This window comes from Lissotriton vulgaris, chromosome 7 (assembly GCF_964263255.1).
Source record: "Lissotriton vulgaris chromosome 7, aLisVul1.2, whole genome shotgun sequence".
Taxonomy (NCBI): domain Eukaryota; kingdom Metazoa; phylum Chordata; class Amphibia; order Caudata; family Salamandridae; genus Lissotriton; species Lissotriton vulgaris.
The window spans coordinates 479,636,209-479,664,018 of record NC_141695.1 but is presented as its reverse complement, the minus strand read 5'-3'; the positions used below and the strand labels follow the sequence as shown (position 1 = coordinate 479,664,018).

The following is a 27,810-nucleotide window of genomic DNA, read 5'->3' as shown; positions in this document are numbered from 1 at the left end:
GTTTTTGACAACATTATTTAAATTGTGTACCTGTGCTGTGTAACCTTTGTGGTGTTAGTAATTGCTGTTTATTTATTTATGTATGACTCTTTGAGTTCAAATTTTTTTTATTTGATATTGAAAAGAGAAAAGCAAGGTGTCAATACAAAGTACAATGAAAGTATAAAACGTTGAAAACTATGATAAATAAAACAAGCATAAAATTGTAAATAGTATCAAAAGGAAAATCTAGGCAATCGAATTAAAAAAGGAAAAGGCATTTGAAACATTAATCATAAAAGCATGGAAATACCTGGAAGGAATATAAAAATGATATAATGAAGAAAAGAAAAATGGAATGAGTGAGCATTTAAGGAGGTTTGAGGACTTCTTGTTGCGAAGGCAGTGGATGAAACAAACGATTAGCACAAGTATCCAAGTAAAGCGTGATAGGGAGCCATAAGTCCATACGCTTTGCGGCCATGTGGGCCGGAAAAACAAAAGCAGTGTCAAGTCTGTGGTTATGGCAAACGTTAAACCACCACGCCTTAAAGGAGATATTGGAGGAGTCCGTCCAATTTACCGTTATCTACTGGAATGCAGCGGCCAACAGCAAATCAATAATCTGAGGTTTTAGTTCAACATTATCCCAACAAGGGAAAAGGCTGCCTAAGAAAATGTTAATATGAGAAAAAGGGATACATGTGTGAAAAATCAAATTAATTTGAGCCCAAACCTGTAACCAAAAATCATGAACAGAGGTACATAAGAATAACATGTGAAACAAAGTTGCTTGTGGGGATGAGCAAGACCAGCATGTATGAGAAGTGTTTGGAAAGCGTTTATGAAGGTCAAAGGGTGTATAGAGAAGTCTGTTATGAATAAAGAACAAGGATTGCGTCAAGGTTGGCGCTCTCGAGGATTTACAGGTCTTGTTCGATACTTTGTCCCATAATGAAATTGGCCAGGACGTGGAGAGATCATGTTCCTAACATTCTTCCACTTTGGATTTAGGCCAAATAAAGTCAGTAGTGTGAAGGTATTTGTAAATGGAGGAAGCCTTTGGGGTATTGCGTAAAAAGGAGTGAAGCGAGGAGATGGGAGTGGGAGAAATAGGAGAGGAACGTAACTGAGAGAGCCGAGTATAAGTTGCCAGTGCAGCCTCTCTAAGTAAGTGATAGTTACGGGTAAAGGAGGTAGGTAAGCCATAAAGGGAATGAAGAGTGGTGAAAGGTAAGAAAGAGGATTGAGAAAAGAGTTGAGAGACCCATATCAGCCCCCTGTGATGCCATGCTTTCCAAAAGAAGGGTTTGTTATGGATAAGTAGGGCGGTATTATGCCAGATGGTAGAGGAAAGAAAATCAGCAATGGTCGTAGGGAGGGAATGGGAAGAAGATAGGAGAAGTTTAGTAGTAAATTTGTGAATGGGAGTGGAAATGGAAGAGGGTTTACGGGAGAAAGAGAGATATTCAGCGAAAGAAAAAGGAGAAAGAAGAAGGCGTTCGAATTTAACCCATAAAGGACAGGGAGTGCTGGCATCTTGCAACCAGAAGGAAGCTTGTCATAATAAAAACGCTTTATGGTAAGCAGGGAAGTCTGGAAAATTAACTCCACCCTCCGTCTTAGGGCGAATCAGTCGAGCGAGGGACATTCTAGGCTTTTTCCTATTCCAAAGAAAGGACATCAGAATGGAGTTAATTTTTTTTTTTTTTTAGAAGGAATGGATACTGGGATGTTAGAAATAGTATAGAGGACTATGGGAGACAACATCATTTTAATAGTATCAAGGCGGCCCCACCAGGACAGGTAAAGAGGATGCCACTTGGATGTTAAATCCACTAATTTTTGGGTGCATTTGGACAAACAGAGGGAAACAGTATCTGGGATGGTAGGAGTAATATGTAAGCCAAGGTATTTAATATGGGAGGATTTCCATGTAAAGTTAGAGGCAGCAAAATCAGGTTTAAATGTGAATTTCGTCAGGGGTAGGATCTCACATTTATCATTGTTAAGTTTATAACCAGATATTTGGGAGTAATCATTCACTTCAGCAAGGAAGGCGGGAACCGAATCAGTGGAGTTAGAAATAAAAAGAAGGATGTCGTCCGCATATGCGGCCAGCTTAACTTGGGAATCTGATATCTGAAAGCCCTGAATATTAGGGTTCTGACGAAGTTTGGACAAAAAGGGTTCCAAGGCTAAATTAAAGAGAAAAGGAGATAGGGGGCATCCTTGACGGACACCTCTTTCCAAATCAAAAAAGGAGGATACTTGACCATTAGCACAAACAGCTGCACATGGATTAGAGTAAAGTAAGGAAATCAGAGAAATAAATTTAGGACCAAAACCAAACCAATGAAGGGTGTGAAAAAGATAGGTCCATTCAACCCTATCAAACGCCTTCTCAGCATCAAGGGCAATGGCCGCAAAAGAATGAGTTAAATGACGGGACTTAGATAAGACATTAAATAACAGCCTAGTGTTGTCAGTGATGAAACGGCCCTTGACAAAGCCTGACTGTTCCTCACCCAGAAGATCGGGGAGAAGAAGATCAAGACGTGCTGCAAGAGACTTTGCAAATATTTTATAATCAATGTTAACCAAAGAGATTGGCCTATAATTTTTACAATGTTGAGCATCTTCGGTCTCAGATCTTTGGACTGGGGTGAATGTGTGACATTGACCCACATTCTGTCCATCACCTGTTTTGTTTGCAATTACCGCCATAAGTGCGCTGGGGATGCTCAGACGTGGGTCCCAGGCACTCCACACCACTGGAGTCAAGCTAGCCGGGCTGATGAGAGGTGTTACCTCGAAACCGGTCCGGTCCTCGGATGCTTGATTCCGTTCTGGGAAGGACATGGCTTTTGTAGTTCAGACTGGACTGTTCCCATGGGGCACAGGGTCAGAGCTGATTTGCATATCGCCATTGTCTAACCCAGGGTGGTGTGGAGTGCAGAAAAACGATGGATTTGGGCCCAGATCTTTGGACTGGGGTGAATGTGTGACATTGATCCACATTCTGTCCATCACCTGTTTTGTATGCAATTACCGCCATAAGTGCGCTGGGGATGCTCAGACGTGGGTCCCAGGCACTCCACACCACTGGAGTCAAGCTAGCCGGGCTGATGAGAGGTGTTACCTCGAAACCGGTCCGATCCTCGGATGCTTGATTCCGTTCTGGGAAGGACATGGCTTTTGTAGTTCAGACTGGACTGTTCCCATGGGGCACGGGGTCAGAGCTGATTTGCATATCGCCATTGTCTAACCCAGGGTGGTGTGGAGTGCAGAAAAACGATGGATTTGGGCCCAGATCTTTGGACTGGGGTGAATGTGTGACATTGATCCACATTCTGTCCATCACCTGTTTTGTTTGCAATTACCACCATAAGTGCGCTGGGGATGCTCAGACATGGGTCCCAGGCACTCCACACCACTGGAGTCAAGCTAGCCGGGCTGATGAGAGGTGTTACCTCGAAACCGGTCCGGTCCTCGGATGCTTGATTCCGTTTTGGGAAGGACATGGCTTTTGTAGTTCAGACTGGACTGTTCCCATGGGGCACAGGGTCAGAGCTGATTTGCATATCGCCATTGTCTAACCCAGGGTGGTGTGGAGTGCAGAAAAATGATGGATTTGGGCCCAGATCTTTGGACTGGGGTGAATGTGTGACATTGATCCACATTCTGTCCATCACCTGTTTTGTTTGCAATTACCGCCATAAGTGCGCTGGGGATGCTCAGACGTGGGTCCCAGGCACTCCACACCACTGGAGTCAAGCTAGCCGGGCTGATGAGAGGTGTTACCTCGAAACCGGTCCGGTCCTCGGAAGCTTGATTCCGTTCTGGGAAGGACATGGCTTTTGTAGTTCAGACTGGACTGTTCCCATGGGGCACAGGGTCAGAGCTGATTTGCATATCGCCATTGTCTAACCCAGGGTGGTGTGGAGTGCAGAAAAACGATGGATTTGGGCCCAGATCTTTGGACTGGGGTGAATGTGTGACATTGATCCACATTCTGTCCATCACCTGTTTTGTTTGCAATTACCGCCATAAGTGCGCTGGGGATGCTCAGACGTGGGTCCCAGGCACTCCACACCACTGGAGTCAAGCTAGCCGCGCTGATGAGAGGTGTTACCTCGAAACCGGTCCGGTCCTCGGATGCTTGATTCCGTTCTGGGAAGGACATGGCTTTTGTAGTTCAGACTGGACTGTTCCCATGGGGCACAGGGTCAGAGCTGATTTGCATATCGCCATTGTCTAACCCAGGGTGGTGTGGAGTGCAGAAAAACGATGGATTTGGGCCCAGATCTTTGGAGATGCTATCTGTGCTAGTAAATAACCATTTAAAAAACATTTGCATCACGAACAACATAAGGAAAGTCCAAACTTTTAAATCTGAGACTCGCACAAATTTGTTTGGCAACGTTACATGTAACAATCGGGTGCATTATGGGTATTGTAGGATAGAGGCAAACTTGGGTAATTAATGTGACACAGGTGAATTTCGAGTTGGAAAAAGTGGGCGGGTTTGTAGATGGGAGGATCGAACGTGGTGTTTATATGTGGGTGGTTCATAGAGACAGCAAACTCCTTTGGTGAAAGACTAAGAAAGATGGTTATCTTTAGCAGGTACGTGCTAAGCAAATAGAATGGAGCTGCACCGGCTGGCAGAATGGAAAGGGGAAATTGATGGGGCGTGCGAACGCATGATGAGGAGAGGGGAGGGTCAAGTGTAAAACAGCACAGGGGTCAGTTTGGTGCAGGGAGAGAATGAGGGTAGTTAACATAAAGGAGATCGATAGGGGGTGAAACTGAAATAGTTTTAAGTTGAACAAATGAGGGAACCGAATGGACAGTGTTTAAACAAAGGAGAACGATGGGAGGGGGAGTGAAAGTCTTTATGAGATGGGAGATTAAAATGGACAGACACTGAGTCACGTGAAGTTAAACAGAGGGCAGTGATCGAGTTTTGCTAGAAGTAGTAAAAGGGTTGTTGATGGTAATGTTGCAGTGCAGAGCACTTAATTTAAATAAAAGCTAGTGACTGGAATGAGAAATAAAATGAACATCGAACACATGTTTTTGTATAAACACAGAGGAATGGAATAATAATACATGTTTTATCATTATTTTCAGTGACCCCTGACGAAGGGCCCGAGTGGCTTGAAATGCATTGGGTTTTTTAATAAACTGCTAATATGAACTTTGCGCTTGTACGTGTTCTTGCTTAGAGGTTCGGATGGCCCAACTTGAACATGAGAATCTTGGGAAAATGCAATTCCTTGCATGTGGATTTAAACAGCTTCAAACTGAACAATGTATGGATGATTTTTTGGAGAAAAATGAAAATGGTTAAATGAATTGATGCAGAGGTGGAATTGGCTGTGCCAGTGGTTTGGAGTGAAATGTCGCCCCATTATAATGTTGTTAAGTTTAATCCGTGCGGTTTGGGCTATGCACGTTACCACTGATAAAGCACGCAAAGCAGAACTCGGATGTTTACAATTAAGAAAATACAACCTTAAAAGACGGTGTGCAACCCGCACTTCATGTGTTTACTCCATTACGTTTACCATCCCCTTGAGAGTAGTAAACATCACCCACCCAACCTCTTTTCAGTTTAACAGATTCTTCAGCAGACAAATGAGTTTCTTGCAAAAAAGCAATATCAACATTTAAACGTGCAAGGTGTGATCAAATTCTCTGTCGTTTGATGGGAGAATGAATGCCCTTAACATTCCATGTAACTATTTTTAACGACATAACATAAAAGTGAGAAATAAAATGTCAATAGAAAAAGAAGTATAATAAGTGCCCAGAAGAAAAAATGAGCAAAAAGGATAAGAAAATGCTAGAAAGACAAGAGGAAGTAATGTAATGCGAGATCGAAAATTAGTAAGGAGGAAGTACAAATGAATTAGCAAGATGAATGCTGGAGGAGTGAGAAAAAATGAAGAAAGAAGATTCAGGAGAGAAAGGAGCAAGGTCGAGAGTGAATGAAGAGCAATAAGTAAAAGGTCAGAAAAAAGAAGAAGAAGGGAAAAAATTTAAATAGAGAGTAAGAATTTGGAGTAAAAAAGTGGTAGTAAAAACCAGTTGAACGAGGAAACAAAGTAGAGGAATGCAAGTGAGAGAGAAAAAGATATGAAAAAAGTAAAGACATAGGAGTCGATGACAGCAAGAAAAAGAAGACACCTTTGAACAAAGGAGAACTAGGAAAAAAATAGGATTAAGGATAACAAGGAAGTAGCAAACAACAAGGGAAGGAAGGAGAACATACTTACGAAGGGAGGAACTGGGGAAGGACGGTCACGAGGGAGAGGAGACGAGAAGAAAAAACTGAAGGGGGAGCCCCAACTGGAGGAGGCAAACCAACCGACGTAAACGAACCACCAGACCGAGGGGGAAACACATTGTAAACTGTAAAACCTGTGGGAGAGAAGAGAGAACAGAAGATTTGAGAAGAAGAAAACATCAAGAGATTTAATAATAAAAACGAAATGGCAGACAATAGTAGGAAACATATGAACAAGTTATAGAGTAGATGTCTCCGATCCAGTGAGCTTAATCAACTGGTAATTCCCAGAGCCAAGAAGGCTAGATGGGGGAGCAAAGCTTTTTCCATACTGGCACCTCTGATGTGGAATTCACTCCCCCTGGAAATCAAAATACTGCCCTCCCTTGACCTCTTTAGGAAGTCATTGAAAACTTGGCTTTTTATCAATGCATACCAGTAGGCTCTGTTTCTATCCGCTCACAGCTGTTATTTGGATTAGGTGCCTTGACGCCCATTGGGCATAGCTGCGCAATATAAATAATGTTTCATTCATTCATTCGTAGAGCCATATGGGAACAAATGGAAAGCAAGAAGGATCACATAAAAAAGGGGTGGAACAACATGATAAGTACGAACATAGAAAAAGTCAGCATTAATTGTGCAGACTAATTAATGAACTAGAACAACTCATGAAAGTCATGGAGGGAAAGCTGATAAGGAACTAGATAGGTCCATATCGGACGTTTGACAAGAATTCAGGAAGCTCCAGAGGCAAACAGGATCCTCATAGGTCGTCGTTTGTTGTTGTGAGTGACTCTGAAAAGGCAAGGATGAAAAAGGCCATATCTGGCGCCAATGGAACGAAGCTCTGGTCGCATATCCAAGAAAGCTTTACGGCGGCTAGCTGTAGCTCTGGCGTAATCCTGCGCAAAGAAGAGAGTAGATCCTGACCACATAAGGCGAGGAGAAGCACGGGCCGCTGAGAGGACTTTAGGAAGATCAGTATATTCTAGGAAATACATGATGAGACCTCTTGGTCTTGAAGAAGCAGAGGAAGTTGAGAAAATGCGACCAAGCCTATGTGCTCGCTGGATGTTAAGCGCGGTACCTTCGGGTAAGTGAAGGAGCTTAGGTAGGAAGGATTTGAAGAAAGCAATGGGGTCATTCCCCTCACAGTTCTCCGCCAGGCCGTAAATTCGGAGGTTGTTGCGTCGATTACGATTCTCAAGTTCTTCAACCTGCTTCTGGAGAGAGGAAATCTGCGACTGCATGTGAGTCACCTTGGAGGATGACTCCTGAAGAGAAGATATGGAGCGTTCCACCGTCGTCACTCTCACATCCATCTGTGACCAATTGTCAGTTAAGACCTGCAACTTGGAATTAGTTTCCTCCATGAAAGGTCGGAGAGCACGTATCTCCTCCAACAGCAACTCCATAGATACAGCTGAGGTAGAACCTGTCGGTGATGGAGGATCCTTTTTGAGGCGTTTTGACGTAGCCTTCCCTGAAGGTTGAACAGGACGTTCCCCGTTGGACTGCGACATTTGGACAGCAAGTGCCTGAGAAGCTTCCAGATGTGCCAATGCAGAAAAGACTTTTGAGTTTTTAATGAAGACACGTTGTGGAGTTTTGGAAATACGAGTAGTTGCACCTCTCTCCATATAATGAGAGTCGCCTCCAAAGAGAAAACAAAGGAAAAACTAGCACCTGGAGTACTCCATGCGTCCCTGCGAGAGTTAGTAAATGTACAGAGGAGTGGCTCAATGAGCAAAAGCACGCAAGAGCAAAAAAGTCCAAAGAAGGTCCCCTCACAACCACCTAGGAGCGTCAGAAGTTCACATAGAGGCGCAAAGCAATATCCATATACTTAGGTCAGGAAGCCCTCATGCTAGAGAGCGAAGAGCAGGATATCCATAACAATGAGAAGCAACAAGGTGGTGTATTGTAGAGAAGGGAGAGTCCAGTAGGAACATCACTGCGTCGTAGTGGAGAAGGACAGCTTGAGAGGAATGCGCAATCGAGAAAATGCGTAGGTGGCGTGAAGAACTGCAGAGATGAAGAAAATCCAAATATGAGAGAGTGCAAGAGAAGTAAATTGAGCCTGGTAGAGAGCAGACGCAGATGGTTTTTACAGGTGAACTGTGTGAGGAAAGTACTCAAGGAAGACAAAATGGCCGCCGAAGTCGCGTTATTCGCGAGTAAAACTCGCACAGGTTAATGCAGGCAAGTTAAGGACATCAGCAGCTTGGTTATGGTAAAATTAGCTCACCATGAGCAGTTGCCGAGGTCTGGAGCGTTGCAGAAGGTCAGCATTGTCCGGAGCGAGTAGCGCGTTGAACGCGCGATGCAGAAACAAAATGGCGGTCGCGGCCGTCAGGAACCCGCGGCCGCTTGATAGCTCGCCGGGAAAACCATGAAAATGCCCAGGAGATGCCTCTAACTGGAATCACAGCATTCCCCTTATGCTCCGGTGGAAAGATCTCCTTCTGGAAGGTGACAGCAACAGGCAGAAGAGGGTGAATCCCCCGGTCGGCACGGAGCTCTCACATCGGAGCTGCCGTCCACGTCGGGCGCCAAGCCACTTTATGTATGACTCTTGAAGAAGGGAAGCAGCTTTGTGCCACTGAGCTGAACTCACTTTTTCTTGGGCCCTGCTTTGCATGTCAGTGAAATTTATCACTAATGACATGCAAAGTGGGCGTGCCAAGATGTTAGCGACTGGAAATAGTTGCTAACATTGCTATCTCCTATTACCAACTTTTGGAGATAATCGCGCTAAGCGTGATTATCTCCAAAAGCTAACACCTGCCCCTGAGCAGTTCTTAGCCATGTTATCCAATGGTAGGTGGATAACATGGCTAAGAGCTTTAGCTCGGTAATGCATGAATATCGCTGACTTTTCAGCGATATTCATGCATTCCGGCCGATTTTTATCGCTTAGGAGATAAACCTTGATATTAGCAAGGTTCCTAAGCGATAAAAATCGTCGCAGTTCGGCGATAAAATTTTTGCCGCTAAGCCAACATAGCGTTAATTATCGCGAGTTGTTGGTAATATGCCCCCTAGCTTCTGAAAATCAAAGCAATCTAACTCCTTAAAAAAAAATGTCCAATATTAGTTTAACAATCATCTGCATACCCTCCTTGATGGTTCCAGTGCAGGGGTGGGGAATTTAGAATTTACTTTATTGTATAGTTAATTAAAACTCACAATATAGAACGTACACTGTTAAAATCATTATAAACTTAAAAAACTTGTATTGTTAAAAGAAAAAGGTGTTTAAAACCATTATAAGTTATTATTATCGAATACAATGTCTGTAACCCCCTAGTAAAATTGAAAGTATGTCTCAGTGTACTCTGCGTGCTTTAACTTGGCAGGAGCTTAGCAGACTATTACTTGGTTGACAAGTTGTTACATGGTATTAGTCACTGCACCATGTGGTTGGTACGTAAATCTTGTGGACACAATGTCAAAAAACTTTGTCAGTCTACAGTTTAGCGGGACCTCTTCAGGTTTGAAGCATATAATCACAGCTTGCCTGCAGCTTGTTACACCTTTTTGATTCCAAAGTGATCGAAATACGGCGCGCCTTATGTCATTCAGGTTAGGGAAGATGCAGATTATATGGATTAAGTCCTTATTCCCTGATTTGCAAAGACGGCAAAGATGTTCATCTGGCCTCCTTTTCCATGGTGCCAAGTGAGGCAAAATTGGTAGAATTCCGAAAGGCAGGTTTAGAAACTTATCTTTTATCTTCCGCGTGAGACCCATTTTCAAATATTCTTGCGGTTTCAGGGCATTGTAATGTTTCAGCACGGCCCAACCTTGTGCCCTCTTAGCCAGAGTTTCTTTATCTTCAATAGATGATATCAGTTTAGTGACTTTTGTTACCACCTTTTTGAAACTATTATTGTCAGCTGATGACTCCCAAAGGCTAGTTAAATCCAGATGTTCCAAAGAGTTTAAAAGGTATTTTTTGGCAGGTGAGTTTGATCGTATTGACAGTTCTGTCCATAAGTGAGCATTTAGGGTTCCTCGTTCTGCGCCTTTGATTTAGCGCCAGCATTTTAAATAGGCACCTCTTCTCTCCACCGTTTGTTTTTGGATGCCAAATTCTAGGCAGATTTGGGCAGGAGACACATAGTTTGGCAGACGGAAGAGTGCCCTATATGCTCTGCTGATTATTGTGTCTAGAGCATTAGCGTCCTTCCCTTGCATGGGCTAGCTTCCATATGTGAGCATAGGCTGGAGGCGTGCTTTAATCACCTGTAGAAGGGGGTCAAATGATTGATCAGGAAGAACTTTTTGTAACTGCCTCATTGAGAAATGAAAAGTAGTGCCCTTCCATGCTATGGCCTCTAGCAGTGGTTTGAACGAACCTCTGCTGTCTAATAATACGTCAAGGTATTTATAGTTGGTGACTGGGTCCAGCCTTTGTCCATCCAAGTACCATGCTAGTTTCTTTGATTTGTTGTAATTCACTGACATAACTTTAGTTTTGTTTAAGTTAATCTTCAATGCATTATTTATTGAAAATTGGTTGGTAGTGTCCAAGAGATGTTGCAGTCCAATTGGGGAACGACTTACCAAGACCAGGTCATCTGCATAAAGGAGGTTTGATAGCAAGATGTCTCCCAGCCGTGGCGCATGTGAGTTGGTTTTGTCCAATTCTCCGGGCAAGTCTGTGAGGAAAAGATTAAACAACAGGGGGGCAAGGACGCATCCTTGTTTTAGACCTTTGGTGGTGTTAATTTGTCTAGAAAGGTGCGTCCCGCTACCAAGTTTGATCTTGAACCAGGTGTTAGTGTGGAATAGTATCAGCTGCTTCAGGAGTGGCCCTGGTATCCCCCACTTGTCTAGTTTCAGCCAGAGTTTGTTTCGGTCAACATGATCAAACGCTGCACCATAATCTGTGAAGCCTAGAAATAGTGAGCTCTTGGTTGTCTTGGCTGCGTCTGTCAGTAGGGTTAACGCCATGATGTTTGTGATTGTGCCCTGTTCTCTGCAGAATCTGGGTTGGTTGACGGGAATGATGTGTTTATAGGTCGCCCACAATATTAATTCCTCCAGGAGGAGGTCCGCATAGTACTTTGCCTCTGAGTCAATTAGGGCAATAAAGTGATAATTACTTGGTATACTCCTATCGCCCTGTTTGTGGATCGGACTAAGTATTGATCCTCTCCAGGTTAGAGGGCACGTCACTGTTTCCCTAACTTCTTGGAAGAGTGGCACCAGTGTCTCACTCCAGAAGTTGGCTTCGTACTTGTACATTATTGGCAGGACTCCATTAGGCCCTGGAGCTCCTTCTAGTTTCCCTTTGGATATTTGTTGTTTAATTCTGGCTGCTGTTTTGTCCTCACTACCTGAAGGTGGTCTAGAGCTTGATGTTCCGTCATTCTCCAACATTGCAGGGTTGCACGATGTCTTCATCAGAATGGTATCTATGTGTTCGTTTGCATGTGGTTGATGATTAGTTGTTATTTTTATTTTGTTCTTTACGATCCTCGTGGTTAGGTTTTTTCCTCTAGGTAAGCCCCCCTCCGAAATTTTGTCATTGAAGTGAGTTAATAAGTAGTGAGCCCATTCGGGTTCGGGTACGTGGGAATGTATTCCTCTATGGCTTGGACGTTGGAGTCTTTGTATTGTTTTCCTGAACCTCGTGCTGTTCTTCTGTTTTGAATCGTGTACGATTTTCGCCCAGAGGTCCTCATTGATTTTCCTTTTCTTTTCCCAGATCGACTTGTTGAGCCGGGTCTTTAGTGATCGCAGCTCCTCACGCAAGGGGTCGTTTTTCAATTGTTTGCGAAGCTTCCTAAGGATCAGGTTTATTTCCAGTTTTCGTTTTTTTATCTCCAGTGAGGTTACTTTTACTGTATGGGTTGAGGAGCTCGTAGTGCTTTTTTGCTCTGTGGCGAATTTTTTACCAAGTTCTGTTATGAAGTCTACCCAAGCCTCTAGTGGGTTCCTTGACAAGCTTAAAATCTGATGCAGGATCGCTCTTGCGTTGATTGTAAGCTCTTCTACTTTGTTGGTCTTGCACCTTATGCGTCTGAAGTTGGAGATGTGCTCCATGCCGGCAGTTTTTCTTTCTTCCAGGTCAATCCCTCTGGTGCCATTTAGTTCCACTTCCTGTGGTTGGTGGTCGCTTTCACCGTTTACTCCAATCTTAAATGAGCAGATAGCATCAAATAGAGGGAGTGGTACGAGGGTGAAGTCGAGGTGTGAAGAGGTAGATGAGAAGAAAAACGTAGGTGCTGGAGAAGTGTCCTCTAAAAATCGACCATTTAATACCCTCAGATTTAACTGCCCCAGGCCTCTTAATAGCTGACTTGAGCATCTTGTTTGCCTGTTGATAGTGAGTGAGGCTTGATTAGGAATTCCCCAGGCGATGTTAAGGTCCTGTACCATTTCGTCTACTGGTTTGTCTCCAAAGAGTTGGAGACTAAAATCGCCTGCCAGGAGTAAGTTCTCTATTTCCCATTCTTCCATCAGTCTCGCCACCTCGGTGACCAGTTTTCCTGTGCCTTTTGATCTGTGCTTAGGATGTAGATATGTGTTTATTATATGCAGTTGTTGGGCAACCTGATTTATTTTGATCGTTATTACTATTGCCTGTATGGCGCTTGGAGGTGTAATTTTTGCCTTTTTTACTCCCATTTTTCCTATGGTAAGTATTGAAGCTAGTAACGCCAGGCCTCCTGAGCTGTGACCGTAGGACGAGTTTCTTATGGCTGGATGGATTGGAGTTGAGTATCCTTGAAGAGAGAACTCTTCCCCCTCCCAGATTTCTTGGAGCAAAATCAGGTTGAATGATTTTAGATAGTTTAGTGTATCTGGGTCGTCTAGTTTGCTAGTCAGACCGTTTATGTTCCAAATGCATATTTTTATGTTTGGAATGTCAGCTTTTATAAAGGACTGACTTGGTGACCTTTGTCACTTTGTGGCACCTGCGTTATTGTCTGCCGTAAGTTTGCCCAGCTTGGGTTACGTTGGTAAGTTGTCAAGGATATTGGGATGTAGTTCGGTCTTTGGGAGTTACTGTGTGCTCCTTTTAGAATCGAATTGACTTTTTTTGGGTGATCTTTGTTGCTTCCTTCTAGGAGTGGGGTGGGATAAGCGGGTCTTTTTCCCGGTACCAGTTTTATTCCCCATTTGGAGAATCTGAGCGTTTCTCCTAAGATTTGACCTGCTAATTCTTTTGTTTTCCATACCGATTTTGTTGTTTCACTATCTCGTTGATCAGACGGTGATTAAAATTCAATAGCTAGCAGATCTGCAGTATTAATGTATGATAGGCTTTCAATTGAGTGGATGAGTCTTAGTATATTACCCCTGTTTAAGGTGTCCACTCTTCCTCTAGATTTGAATTCGGGGATGAACAGAATAGTGTCTGTCTTGTTTATTCCTGGGGACTGTGTGCAAGGGTAAGTGGTTGACGTGTGTAGGTTAACACTGTTTAAGGGTTCGGCGCTATATGGCATGTCGTTGTGGGTGGTAAAGATTCCTTGTTGATCCCGGGTGGTGGTATCCTTGCGAGGATCAACACTGTTTATTGGCTGGTTGGTGTTTGTTTCGTTTATGCTAAAATGGGTTGGAGCCTTTTGGGCCTGATCCTTGTTGTGCGTTCCACATTGCGTTTGTTGTAGTGGGGCTGTTGTCTTTATTAATTCCATTCCCCTTCCTATACTCCGTGTGTCGTGAGGTAAGTTGCTTATTAATAACTGGGCCGGGGAATTTCAGCTCAGTATGTTTGCCTACTCGCTCATTTGCTTGTTTCAGTAGTGATGCCTCTACTAGTTTCGGAGTCGTTGTGCCGGTTAGTTGGATATCTATGGGAGGTGGCTTTTTGACCTCCGTGTGCTTCTCGTTTTTTTGTTTTTGTTCTTTGTCCCCTGGCATTGTTATTGACTCAATCTCATTAAAGGAAGTAGCATCTATTATCTTTCTGTTCCTACCCTTCCTTTTTTGTTTGTGGCGTGCGTTTGTAGATGTCTCTGCGCCGTCCCCGCCGTTGGTAGAAATGTTCAGGAAGGAGTCATCTATTGTGTTTTTGAGTTTTGGGGATAAATCCCTTTGCTTACTGGCAATGTGGTGGATGTTGCCACCTGGTGTTTTTAGGCTGAGACCTATGCTGCTGGTCTTTGCCTCTGTAACTAACTGCATTGTTATATTTTCTTTTAAGTCAGTCAGGAGATTCCCCAATGTTGTTGGTAATGCAGATAACTTATCAATTATTGGGGAGCAGGTGCATTCAGTTCTTAATAATTGCGATAGTTTTGCTGCTTCTTGCCCTATTTTTATAAAGCCGATGAGATCTGATATTTTATTTTCTATCCCTGTTGTGGAGTCTGCTAGAGCCTGGAGGACGGTCAACTGGAGATCAAATTTGTCTGATTGGTACTGCAGTGCTGTGGCTGACAGTTGAATTGTGTTCAATAGGTTTGCCCAAAAAGTATTGGTGGGACCGTTGCTCCCTACGATAGGAGGGGAGACAAGCTCTTCTGTGGAGCTGTTATGGGTAGGCCTTACATTATATGTGGCTACTAGGTCCTCCCATTCTTGTGTTGCCAGAAAGGTCGTATTGCTGTCTGGATTGTTGAGGTCCACAGTTGGCAGGTGTAAAGGGTCAGTTAGTGGATTTGAGCTCCTTTGCTGTTCCTCGGCTATTAGGTTGTCATGATGCATAGCTAGTTGCTTATTTGGAATGCAATATGTTACATGGCTGGTTGTGAATGCTCCTTCGTGATTGCCCTGAGACTCTGATGTGATTGAGAAATTATAGAAGAAGGGGAGTGTTCTCTCAGATCGTTGGCCTGCTGGTGCACAGAAAGATCTTTAAGTTGTGCAATCCACTTGTTCTCTGGGTTCTTATCATTTACAGGCGTGAGCCTCCCAATGCTCTGCGCTGGGTACCCTGCGTATGATGGGGAGTTGGTGTGGCCACTGTTAACATCAGTTGCTTCTGCACTATTACCGTTATGTCCCCCTTTTACTCCGTCCCCCGTTCTGGTTTTCCAATGGGCTGTTGTCTCCATTTCAGTGTGGGAGTCATGTATTTCAACGACTATTGTTCCAGTTGGTTGGAGTGTCTGACGTTCTTCTACTGACTGGCTTTCCACTACATCCGGTTGCAGTGGGGATTGCAGACATGTAATAATGTCATTATTTGAGTAAATTACGTTGCCAGGATCTTTGAAAAAAGTTAATTTTGTATAGTGCAGTGGTGTATTATACAGTATTATTGTTACAGAAAGCTAAAAAAGTTGGCCATTAGTCTACGTCTGTGTTCCTCATCCCAGTAATCACAAAGTGAAGTGATTTCTCCTTGTGACAGGACAAAGAATAGGAGGACCTTTGAAGGTTAGCCCTACCCACCCAACTAGGTGACATAAAGCAGGATGGCACTCGTGGCTCGTTCTGTTTTTTTGTTTTTTTGCATGATGAGATGAGTTTGGGAAGGTCCCTGCTGGGGGGGGGTGGGGTGTACTTGGTCCCTTCTCTCCTTTCCTGCTATGCTCAGAAGGTGGCAGGCCTCCGTCGAGGGTGTGGCAAACGGTAGGAGAGATAAGGCAAAGTTCTCTCCTATGGTCTTTGGCTTGGTTGGCACCTCTCCCTGCAAGACAGGATTTGCAGATGCTGCCATCTTTTGTCCATTGCAATGCTTCCTCTGGTAAGTTGGGTGAAGGAATGGACCGCCAAATGTTAGCGCATGCACAATGTGTGTGAAGTTTGCATTCATGGTAGGGGATTCCACGGTGTGCGTATGTGCATCCTTTCTCTTTGTATGCGCTATAGACAGCACACTTTACTTCTCTATTAAAAAGCCCAAGGTAGGATGCTTTATGTGTTATTCTCTTGTGTTTGCTGCTGGATCTAATGTTTTTCTCGGTGCTAAGGGGAAACATTTGGGAAGAGGAGGGATGCTTCGCCCTCTCCTTCTGCTGCTCCTTCCCCTCCTGGTCAGTTTCCTGTGCCTAAGTGCAGACGGAAGCATGGAGAAGAAGATGAAGAAGAGATAAGTCAGATTGTGTAGGAAACCTTGGTCACCTTCATGGACAAGACTCCTCCTGCTCATAGTAAGAAGCGAACAGAGGAGCTGTCTGTGGACTCTGATTCTTCAAGTGGAACACCTATTCAAACTAATTTCAAGGGAAAGTATCATGGACATTTATTCACCAAAATGCCTGGGGTAGCGGAAGTGACATCAAACATCCTTTGACCTTAATGACATCACAAGAAGTGACGCTATAATACCTTTGACCCTAAAAGTTTCCAGGAAGTGGTGTCATGGAAAATACCTATGTTATGCTGCTGAGATTATCTTTGAAATTTGAGCGATGTAACACTTATCCTGAATTGTAGTGAGCCATTCATTCTCTAGGTGGGCTAAGGAGTGCCGGGGTTTACCACGAGAATACTTTTTAAAAAATGGTCGCAAACAGTGCATTAAAAGCACAATTTTCAATTACGTTTTCTAAAAAGTCATGGGAATATTAAAGTCCTTTCCAGGTGAGCAAGCCAATGATGAGTTCACTCCATTGTTTTCTCTATGTTCCAGGGATACCCCGTTATGTAAAAAATCATCTCCCCTGTGCCAGGCCAGCATTTTGTCATGGGTCTCCCTTACATGCCATGGGCGCCCCTTGTGCCAAAAATTACTTACAATGTGCAATTCGTGCCATCATATGCCTTGGGTTACCGTAATGTCGAATTTTCTCTTGTACTGCAGGGCTAGTATTTTGTTATGGTTGACCCCCTCCCATATGTCAAGATCTCTAATGAGATAGCTTCAGAAGTTTGCCATTGATGCCCCATGCCAACATTTCCCTTAATTGTGCCAGTGCCAGCATTTTTCCATGCCCATTACACCACGAATTCCCTTCGGCATACCGTTACCATTACCAGTATTTTTCGCAGGTGCCTGTCATGCTAACAATTGCCTCCAGTATGCCAATGGCAGTTTTGTTAAATGGGTGCCTCTATAAGCCAAAAATGACCTTCAGTATTCCAGGGCCAATGGCAGACTAGCAATCAAAACACCACATTCACGCCCATGCTCACTTAAATTTACTCTCTCACACTCCATCATTCGATGACACATGCAATCATGTGTTCTCACTCACTGCCTTGCACTCTGACTCATTCTTACTCTTACTCATTCATACGTATACTCACTTGCAATTACTACGTAATTCTCACTTATTCTCACACAATCTCACTCATTCGCTCGCCTACATTTGTCCTCTCTCTCATGCACATTCACTCTAACTTTCACTCACTCATACTTTCTCAGTCATGTGCACTCACTCTTATCGTCACTCGTTCTGACTCACTATTACTGACATTCAGTCTCACTTATTCCCACTCAGTACCTGTCACTGACTCTCACTCACTACCTGTGACTGACTTACTCACTTTTCCTCACAAGCACATATTCACTGTTACATGCAGACCTGGGTACAAAAACACACACTCTATTGCACAAAAACACACTCTCAACCACAAGTACACACACTACATACATTTGAACACATTTTTTATACTTACAAGATCTGCCACTAAAGGATTTGTTCCAGCCCCTGGTGATGCATTTTTTAATTTCACTCATAGTGAATAAAAGAATATTATTCACAATTAGTGTCATAACCAAAGGGCAGAAAACAAACGTAGAGCATGACGCTCATATGGGCAATCTGCCTGTCTTTGTGGTGCTGGTCGCAAAACCGGAAGCATGGGCCCCAAAGGGCAAGCCAGGGGTCGTAACCGCATCCTCCGGTGACCCCTAAAGGACGTCCATGGGAAGTATGTTTCTAAGGACATGATTGGGGACCTTTTGGGTAAATATGGGTTTTCGGCCTATTGATAAGCCTGGAACCTCCAATGTCTCATAACTGAAGCAATTCCAAAGGCCTTCTCACTCTGGACTAACTATCCATCAGTTTGTTAAGGATGTTATTAAATAGGAGCTTGTGGACCCGAACAAGATTATGTTGCCCATGTTTAAGTCGAAATTGTATCCCCTTGAGGACATAGATGCTGTTTTTCCAGACAATTTTCATGTTAATTCTGTTGTGGCCAGCCTTATGAATCATCCTTTCATGCAAAAAAGAGCATTTTAAAGGACTTTTCACGCAATAAAAGTGGATTCTGCCTTAAAGAAGATTGTTTTCCGGTTCTCATGTGGCAATGAGAGCTGGGATTTATGGGGCATACGCTACACAGTCCCTCATTAATGATTTCAAGGAATTATTCACTGCTATTCATAACGGGGCAGATTGTCTTCCCTCCCTGGAAGACCTGAAAGGGCAGCTTGAATTCCTCTCCAACATTTCCTTTGATGTTTGTGGATTGATGTTAGATTGGCGTCTCTTGTAGGTGGTGCATCAGTTGCTGCTAGAAGAAACCTTTATTTGGATTGTTGGAATACTGACAGAGCTCAAAGCGCTGTCACACTCCAAATGCCATTTGAAGGCTCTCGTGTCTTTGGTGTGTATTTGGAGGATAGACTGCATCATATTTTTAAGGAAAGGAAACATTCTTCATAATTTCAGTGGCATTCCTGAAAAGGGGCTCGTTCTTCTAAATTCAGATCATCATTTCAACAGTCCTCAAGAAGGATTCATAATCCAGACCAGTCAGCTTGGTTTAAATACTAGATCAGTTCAGTTTCAACCACGATCTTCCTACAAATCTTTTAAGAAGCCTGTATTTTCTGTTCTCACCATTTACCTGCATTCTCCACATTCCAATGCGCCAGGAGGTGCCACCGTCATTTTCCTTAGAGGGGGGGCATAAAGGCAGTCTTGTGCTTCCGCAGCGTGGGAGCCCGTAATTGTGGTTCTCACCATTTGCCTACCACTTGCCTCCTGTTCCTGACCGGAGACTTCATTTCCCACATTTCAATGGGCCAGGAGGCACCACCATCATTTACCTTGCGTGGGGGGGAGGGCGCATAATGGTGGCCTTGGGCTCTATCAGTGCAGGCGACCTTAATTGCTGTTCTCACCATTTGCCTGCCACGCACCTGCAGTTCCTGACAGGGGACTACATTGCCCACATTCTAATGCACCAGGAGGGGCCACAGTCATTTTCCCTGCCCGGGGGGGCGCATAAAGGCGGCCTTGAGCTCCCACAGTGCGGGCCAAGGGCGGGCCAGTCCACGCCGGTTGAAGCCCGGAAGAGGCTGGCTGGGCAACATCTCTAAGCTCTAGCCCCTGAGACTTTCAGAGACTTGTTACTCCTCCACTAGAAGGCACTGTATCATTATTTGTATTTGGGCTCCCGGAGGGACTGGAGCTACTGGGTCTGGCCAAACCCTAGATGGGAACACTATATTAACAAGAACTGTAAGTGGTTACAACAGGCACTACTGAAGAGTTCTCAAGATGCGTGGGTAGTGGCGCTTAAATCAGCGACATCCCGCTGGGCACAGTTGAATGCCTGCAGAAGGCAGGACGCAGTATGCTTAACAACAAATTTTGAATAATGACGGTTGATCAAATGTTCGTTCGTTAAATCTGTTTATTCATGAAGTGTTGATGCTTCATCTCCAAATTAAATCAATTGACAGTAAATAAGTACATCTGTCCGTTCTAACATATCTCCCGATGCATGTCGGGCAGGTCGCCCTTCGTCAGGAAGTATCTATAAAGTTAACAAGTAAAGAAAATCATAATGGTCAGCAAACAAGATACAGAGAGAAATACCTCTACACCTGAAAAACCTGGTGTCACAAGGATTTAAAAAAAACAAGACAACTGTCACCACAAATTGAGGGTAAGGTAGGTCTGGCATTAGAGGAACAAGTTATAGGTACTGATAGTACCTGACAAGATTAATCTGATGAGTTAGGGCTAAATTTGAAAAATACACGCGAAAACGTGTGATGTAAAAAAAGTGAGTGCGGGCGGAAGAGTGCTCGTTAAAATCAAGCATGCCAAGTTTGACACTCCTGCTGATGTTCGTGTCCCTTTACCTGGGTTGTATTTAAGGCAAATCATGCAGGTAGAATAAGTAGATTAGGGTAGATTAAGGACCGTGCTGATTTAAAAACAACAGTGAATGAAAGGTGAGAACCTCTCATAAGTTAATCATGAAAAGTGAACCGATATCGATTCATGTAATATCATACGTCCGTAAGACAGAACAGTGATCGAGACAACTGGTGCGGTGCAGCATGTGATGAATGCAGGCCTCAGCAAGGCCTGCGAATGCGAAAGGGTTCGCCCTTCTGTACACAGAGTCCTCAGACTTACACAAGAAATTGGCATGGGAACTGGAAATACAAAAACATAGTTTAATAAACCTTTAAAGGTGGTACTACAGCCTACACAACACTCTACAGTATTTTACAAGGTAGCACAAAGAACTCGGACATGCAGTCCCCTTTTTTATTCTAAAGAAGGGGCTCATAAGTGGGCGGTTACAGCTCAAAACGTGATTTACAACCATATATGGACATTTCTTGAACATGATCGATACATGGGTGGAGTTAACGGTGCTTGAGACCCGCCGAATGCACATTCCAATCTTCGCTAATCAGAAACAGATGTGACTCCTACTGGGCATGCGCTAGAAACTCAAAGAACTATTTATAGCCTGTTGCTGGGCAAACTTCAGGGGTGACAATCAGTGAGGTAGAACTTGCCTCGTGGCGAGCACATGGCAATGTATAGCATACAAGGTGGACGCCAGAAAACAAAAGGGAGTCTGGACGTATTTCAAGTACGGGCGGGAAAACTAGAAAGAAGACATGATAGCATGTCTTCAGCGAATGCTTAACACTATCGCTGTTTTATTTACAACAGACGACCCTTTCAGCATTTGCTGAAGACATTCGGTTTCCTTTAATAATCTAAATACTCATTGTTTATATCGATGCTCATCATATCAGCTATCTCTCTAGTTATAGTTTTCTTATGGGTAGCTTCTGCGACAGATTGTTTATTAGGCACACAGAATGAAACACATAGAGAACATATCATTGGACTACACTGAATACATACACAACACGTGAATAATATGGCAACAATTATACATAGTCCAGTGGGAACCTTCCAACCCCATGTAGAAATCAAGGTCCAAAACCACCCAGAGAAGGTCCAAGATCCATTTTCAACATGTATATCAGCTGCAATCTTATGTAACTTGTTCATGGCTTTATACACAGAAGGAGTATGATCGGGAATAAAGACACAGCAGCTACTTCCGATAATTCTACAAGCTCCACCTCTATCCGCTAACATCATATCCAGAACCATTCGGTTCTGTAATGCAACAATCCTGGTAATTTGCAACTCTTCAGTAAGATTCCCAAGGGCTGCAGCAGTTTGATTGGTAACAGTTTCCACTACTCTCGCTAATCGTCGTATCTTTCTGCTGTTCAGAGCAGCTCCCACAAAGAAAAACAATCCTAGGTTGAAATCTATATATTGCTGCAGACTAGTATCAGTCTGGTCAAAGTCATCTACAGATAAAGTTCATTTGAATCTATTTACAGTCACATTATTCAATAATTTCAAGTCTTTGTGATATGATGCAGGTCCCAGGAATACAGGTGGCAATAAAAAATATACATAACATACTCCAGACCATCCGGCTGGTAATCGATAATAGCCTTTGTTCCCGCATACAAAATAGGTTTTATGAGAGGTAAGGAAAGTACTATTATTAAGGCCATCAATATTCAATACAACAATACAATCACTAACACCTACATGAATATGGCCTACACTCTGTACACATAAATCTGCTTGTGCTTGGGCCACTGTGATCACAAACTTCTCTTGTCCAGCAGTGTCTCTAGTGTTCGTGAACATATAAGGTGTTGATTCATTGTCTGGTCGATACTCTTCCCCCTCCCATATAGTTCCGTTAGCTTGTGGATAACCTTCTTTATTTTTATGACATTCTTTATTCAGTCTGAAAAGCAATCTTCCTACTGTAGGCTTTCTCGTAGCAAAAAGCAAAGTGTACCATGCTCTACAAGAGCCATTATGAGAGAAAAGAAGAGGTATGAATGGTGTTCCTCCTTTCTTTTGGTGCGCTTGCATCATCCCACATATCCAACAGTCTGTAGCATTTGTAGCAACGTGGGTATGATGCAACATCTGGATGAAAGTGTTATTCAAATATGATTGTCGATGTTTCAACTCTTGATATGGGAGTGTATAGAAAAAGTGCTTATTTGGGACAGGAGTGGAAACAACATTTAGCCCACGGGCAGGAGCTTTATCCTCAACAAACCACATGACTGTAGCTATAACTGCTATGATGATAATGAATCCTACAGAATTTAGGATTCATTATCATCATAGCAGTTATCGCCAAAAATCTTCTTTTTATCCATTTGAACAAATGTACTCGGTATCTTCCTGAAACTAAAGTGTTGTCAGAACTCTTACCCCGTAGGTAGCCATTGTTTTCTTCACCAGCAGGCCAAGACGGGTGTCACTACTCTAATGTATGGCTGATCCCCCCCCTTGTCTCATTGACTCTCCGTTTCACTGACCTAGGGACCGTCCTGACAACTTCTCACACAATTGCAGATTCTTTTCTTGGTTGTAAATTGTATCTTCTTGATGCAGGGATCGTCTGGTCCGGGAAGAACTCCTCAGATTCGTCAGAGACTACAGCACGGCCTCTTTCCGTAGTCAGGATACCTCGATGGTCGGTCAATACAGCAGGCTCCACCAGGTCAGGTTGCACTTTCCGGCAGTGAATGGAATGGATCCAGTTTCTCAGATTGGTCACCCGCACTGCCATTCTTGTCGCGAGGAGGACCTGTTCAGGACCGCACCACCTCTGCTCCAGACTGCTTGACCTCTCGAAGGACTTCACCAGAACGAAGTTGCCAGGCCGGAGGTGATGGCCTTCTCCTGTCAGGGAGTGCTTCTCGAACCTGTTTATGAATCGAAACCAAGCTATCAGTTAATTGTGCCAAATAGTCATTCATTAAAACACAAGGTACATCATACACTGAGCTTGGTTTGGGCAACCCCCATATGTTCACGGGGCGCCCAAATACATTCTCATAGGGCGTTAGGCCCGTCCGAGAATGCGGTACTGATCTGATAGACAATAATGTCAAAGGCAAAGCATCTGGCCAAGTCAGAGAAGTAGAAGCCTGTATTTTCGCTATTTTTAATTTCAGCGTGCCATTGTACTTTTCCACCAAACCTGCTGATTGCGGGTGGAACACAGCATGAAACTTTTGCACAATGCCTAATCCCTTCAGGATATACCTAATAACATCCGCCAAAAAATGGGTCCGGTTATCATTCCACAACAATCTGCAAACTCCGAAACGAGGAAAGAATTCCTTCAACAGCTCCTTAGCAGTAGTCATTGCAGTATTGTCCTTCGTAGGGTATGCTTCAATCCATTTGCTGAATGCACAAACGACAACCAGGACATACTTCAGATTATTACAGTGTTCCAGCTGAATATAATCCATTTGCAATACTTCAAAAGGTGCAGTGGGTGTTGCAAATCCTCCTGCTGGAGTTCGTGTCACTTTACCTGGGTTGTATTTAAGGCAAATCCTTCAGATCTGTACTATTCTCTTAGCCGTGCTAGCAATTTCTGGATGCTCCCAAACTTGCGTAAGCAATTTCACAATTGCCGAAGCTCCAACATGTGCTAGCCCATGTGCCATCTGAACCATAGGTTGTACGAAAGCTGTAGGTAACTTCAACCTATCCATCTGTTTATTTCTCCAACAACCCTCATCATCCAACTCTCCATCTTTGGACCATTGGTCTCGTTCTTTCTCAGTAGCAGTCTTTTGCATTCCTAATACCTTTTCCCTAGCATCATGCCACCATTCAGCTTGTGACTTCACAACATACATCGAAGTGGAGCCAGGCTGCATCGCAGTTTCACGCGCCACTCGATCTACAAAAGCGTTTCCTTGTCCCACTTTATCTGTCACTTTCTTGTGTGCACTACATTTCACTATAGCTATCCTTTTAGGGAGCGTCAGTGCAGTCAAGAGATTTTGTACTAATTCTCCATACATTATCTGCGCACCATGTGATGTTAAAAAGCCCCTTTCCTTCCAGAGCAGGCCAAAATCGTGCGCTACTCCGAAAGCATAGCGGCTGTCCGTATAGGCGTTCACACATAATCCTGCATTAAGTTCACACGTTCGTGTCAACGCTATCAGTTCTGCTGCTTGAGCTGATTTCTGCGGTATGCGCGCTGTCTCCACTATTGTGTGTAGCGTAGTAATTGCATATGCTGCAGAAGTAGTCCCGTCTGGTAACTTCAAGCAAGACCCATCCACCCACATCAATACGGCCCTTTGTCTGTTCCTCAGTCACAAAGACACAGTCATGTGTCCCTTGCGCCTCAGGCTGAGTCGCTGGGAAAGGCAACAACGTGGCTGGATTCAGTGTTGCACATCTCTTCAAAGTAATATGAGGAACCAACAGCGTTAGCTCGTATCCTGTTAGACGAGCACTAGTTAGATGCTGCGTCTTTGTCTGATTCAAAAGGGCATCAACAGCATGGGGGGCCAACACTAACAACTTATGAGATAACACAATTCCTTCACTCTGGCATATTGACACAGCTGTTGCTGCAACTGAGCGGAGACAACCAGGCAACGCTCGAGCAACAGGGTCAAGCATTGCCGAGAAGTATGCACAAGGGCGCTGCTTATCGCCGTGCATCTGTACTAACACTGATAACGCGCATCCATCTCTCTCATGCACATACCATGTAAAGGACTTCGTGTAATCAGGGGTGCCTAACACTGGTGCTGAACAAAGTGCCTGACGTAATTGTTAAAAAGCATTCTCACATTCATCTGTCCAGGGAAGGGGAACTGGAGTATCTTTTGTCAAAAGGGCTAACAGTGGTTTAACTATGTATGAAAACCCTAATATCCACTGTCTACAAAAAGAGGTGAGACCCAGAAAAGCTCGAACAACTTTCTGCGTGGCGGGTGCTGGTGTGTCTAAAATAGCTTGAATACGATCTGGTGTAAGTGCACGCCCCTCCTTAGACAAAAGGTGACCTAAGTAGGTTACCTTTGGTCTACAATATTGCAGTTTCTTTTTTGATACTTTGTGGTTGTGTGATGCCAGAAAGGTAAGTAAAGACAATGTACACTCCTCACATTGTTCAGGGGTGTCGGCTGCCAACAAGATGTCATCGACATATTGTATAAGCGCCACACCTTCAGGCAGTATGAAAGAATCCAACTGCCGTTTCAATGCCTGACTATAAATGCTAGGGCTCTCAGTATAGCCTTGGGGAACTCTACAAAATCTGTACGATCTATTATTCAACGTGAATCTGAAAAGATATCAGCTGTCAGGATGAATAGGGATCGAAAAAAAAGCGTTCTTCAAGTCTATAACTGAGAACGTTGTTGCAGTTGGCGGGACCAGAGTAAGAAGTGTCGTAATATCAGAAACCACTGGGTATTGAGGTATGACTATCTTGTTGGCCTCCCATAATAAATCGATAAATCCTAGTGTCAGTGTCCTTCTTCAAAATCGGTAGTATAGGACTGTTACACACATTGTATGGAACTTCTTAAACCACCCCTACTTTAATCAGATCCTGCACTGTCTGTATGAACGCCTCCTCTCCCTCCTGTGAGATTCGATACCGAGGCAGGCGCGGCAACACAGCTCCCTCCTTTACACTAATGTGCACCGGAGGAATGATCATCTGTCCACATCAGTATCTGAAGTGGCCCACAAAGTATGAGGTAAAGAGGCCAGTGCAGCATCTTCCTTAATCATACACACCCTCTCCATTGTTGGATAGTTGTCATTCAAAATGACGCGTACTCCTTCAGGGGAGCACCGTATCGTAGCCCGAAAATGGGGAAAGCAAAAATGGACATGGTGCAGCAAACTGATCTACATGAAGTGCAAGAGGTTGTGATAGTGGGCTAACAGAAGGCGTTATATCTAACCCTATTGACGTAATTGTTAAGCCAGACAGGGGAGCCCTCGTAACCAATTTTTAAGACAAAGCGCTACGAGTAGCTCCTGTATCAACCAGGAACCGATCAGTAGAACCCAAAACATGTGCTGTAACATAAGGACCCCTCTGATCTACTGGCACTTCAACTGATTCCTTACCCCATCCTACGCAATCCTATGCATACTGTGAATCATGCTGTTCAGGAGGTACCTAATCAGACATTTGGTATTGATTTCGTCGATCAAAAACATTGGAACCATCTCATGGTCGCATATTAGATTCAAACCTAGCTCGATCATTCGTGTTGCCCCTCGGGCCTGAAGAACCTCCTCTACCCCTCATGGATCCCTGCCCATGCTCTTGCCGCTGTGCGCGCAACAATGGACACTCATTCGCCCAATGGCCTTTCTGCCTGCAATATGCACATTGATCCCGGGCCAAATCAGTACGGCCCGAAAAAGAAGGGGGGAAATTCCGACCGCCCCTTTCATAACATAACTGTCGTTTTTAAATCTTTAGATTTCTTTTCCTCACTACCCTTCACTTCTAATTCCTGACGCTCATAATACTGAGCCATCGTCAGAAGGGATGCTGGCGTCGAAGTTGTCCAGGAGCTTTCACTCACTTTTAATCGAGCTGCTACTCCCGGTAATAAGTTCGAAACATATTTATCAACAAAAAGATGTCGACCCGTGTCGTCCGTAAGTGACTGGCCTCTAAAATCATGGAAAGTTTCCTCAAATCCTGTAAAGAAATCTGAAACTGATTCATCTACTTTCTGTTTACACAACGCTGACATAGTCCAATCAATCTTTTAAGCGTTTTTAATTTAGTGAAAATAGCAGTGGGCAGATCTAAAATCGACTGGGGCGGTTTCTGTGCAGGTTTCCCCTCCCTATCCTCATCCTCAAGATCCGCCCATTTAACTTTAAATGTCTGAAGGTCATCTACCTTTCGTACAGATCTCCACATATCTGGGGGTAATATAAGCCCGAAAAACAAGTCAATATCGGCCAGAGTCATAGTACAAGAATTCAGAGCCCCCTCAACTTCCTCATAGAAAGCTGCGGGATTCTTTTGTGGATCAGGTAATGCCGCCTTTAATGCCATAACATCTGCTCTATTCCAAGGAGTATAAACCCAGTTATAGATGAAATACCCTTGAGCATCAGGAGACCCTCTATCCGAACTAGTACCCGCTCCTTTAGGAGGAACGTACAAAGGCGCTGCCTCACGCATTGGTTTAACATGCACTGCATCGATCTTATCGGAATAAAAGATGGATGACTGTCTCCCGTCGCCACCCGGGTTTGTTTTCTCCTTGCTGGCTTTCCTTTTCCGCGCTTCATCCCGTAGCGGAAACATCTCATCCCGCAACGCAAATAGCCGTCGAATTGCAGCAGGCACCTGGGAAGGAAGAAAAAGACCTTTACGCATTTCTTTAGAATTGGCTATCACATCCTCTGGTTCAAGAACATCCGAATATTTCCGAAAAGCTGTTACTACTTGATTAGAAACAAATTCAGTAAAGTATAGTTTCTCCCTATCTTCCCATGATTCAAGCTCTTCCAATAAATCTGTCAGGGAGACAGCATCTTTGTTAACCC

At 43.9% G+C, this 27,810-nt stretch overlaps 1 protein-coding gene across 1 annotated transcript in view; it reads left to right on the top strand.

Moving 5' to 3' along the window:
- LOC147701913 (cytosolic phospholipase A2 gamma-like) overlaps nt 1-27,810 on the top strand; it is a 1,137,524-nt gene that overhangs the window by 1,010,596 nt on the left and 99,118 nt on the right. The gene's annotated exons all lie outside the window — the stretch shown is intronic.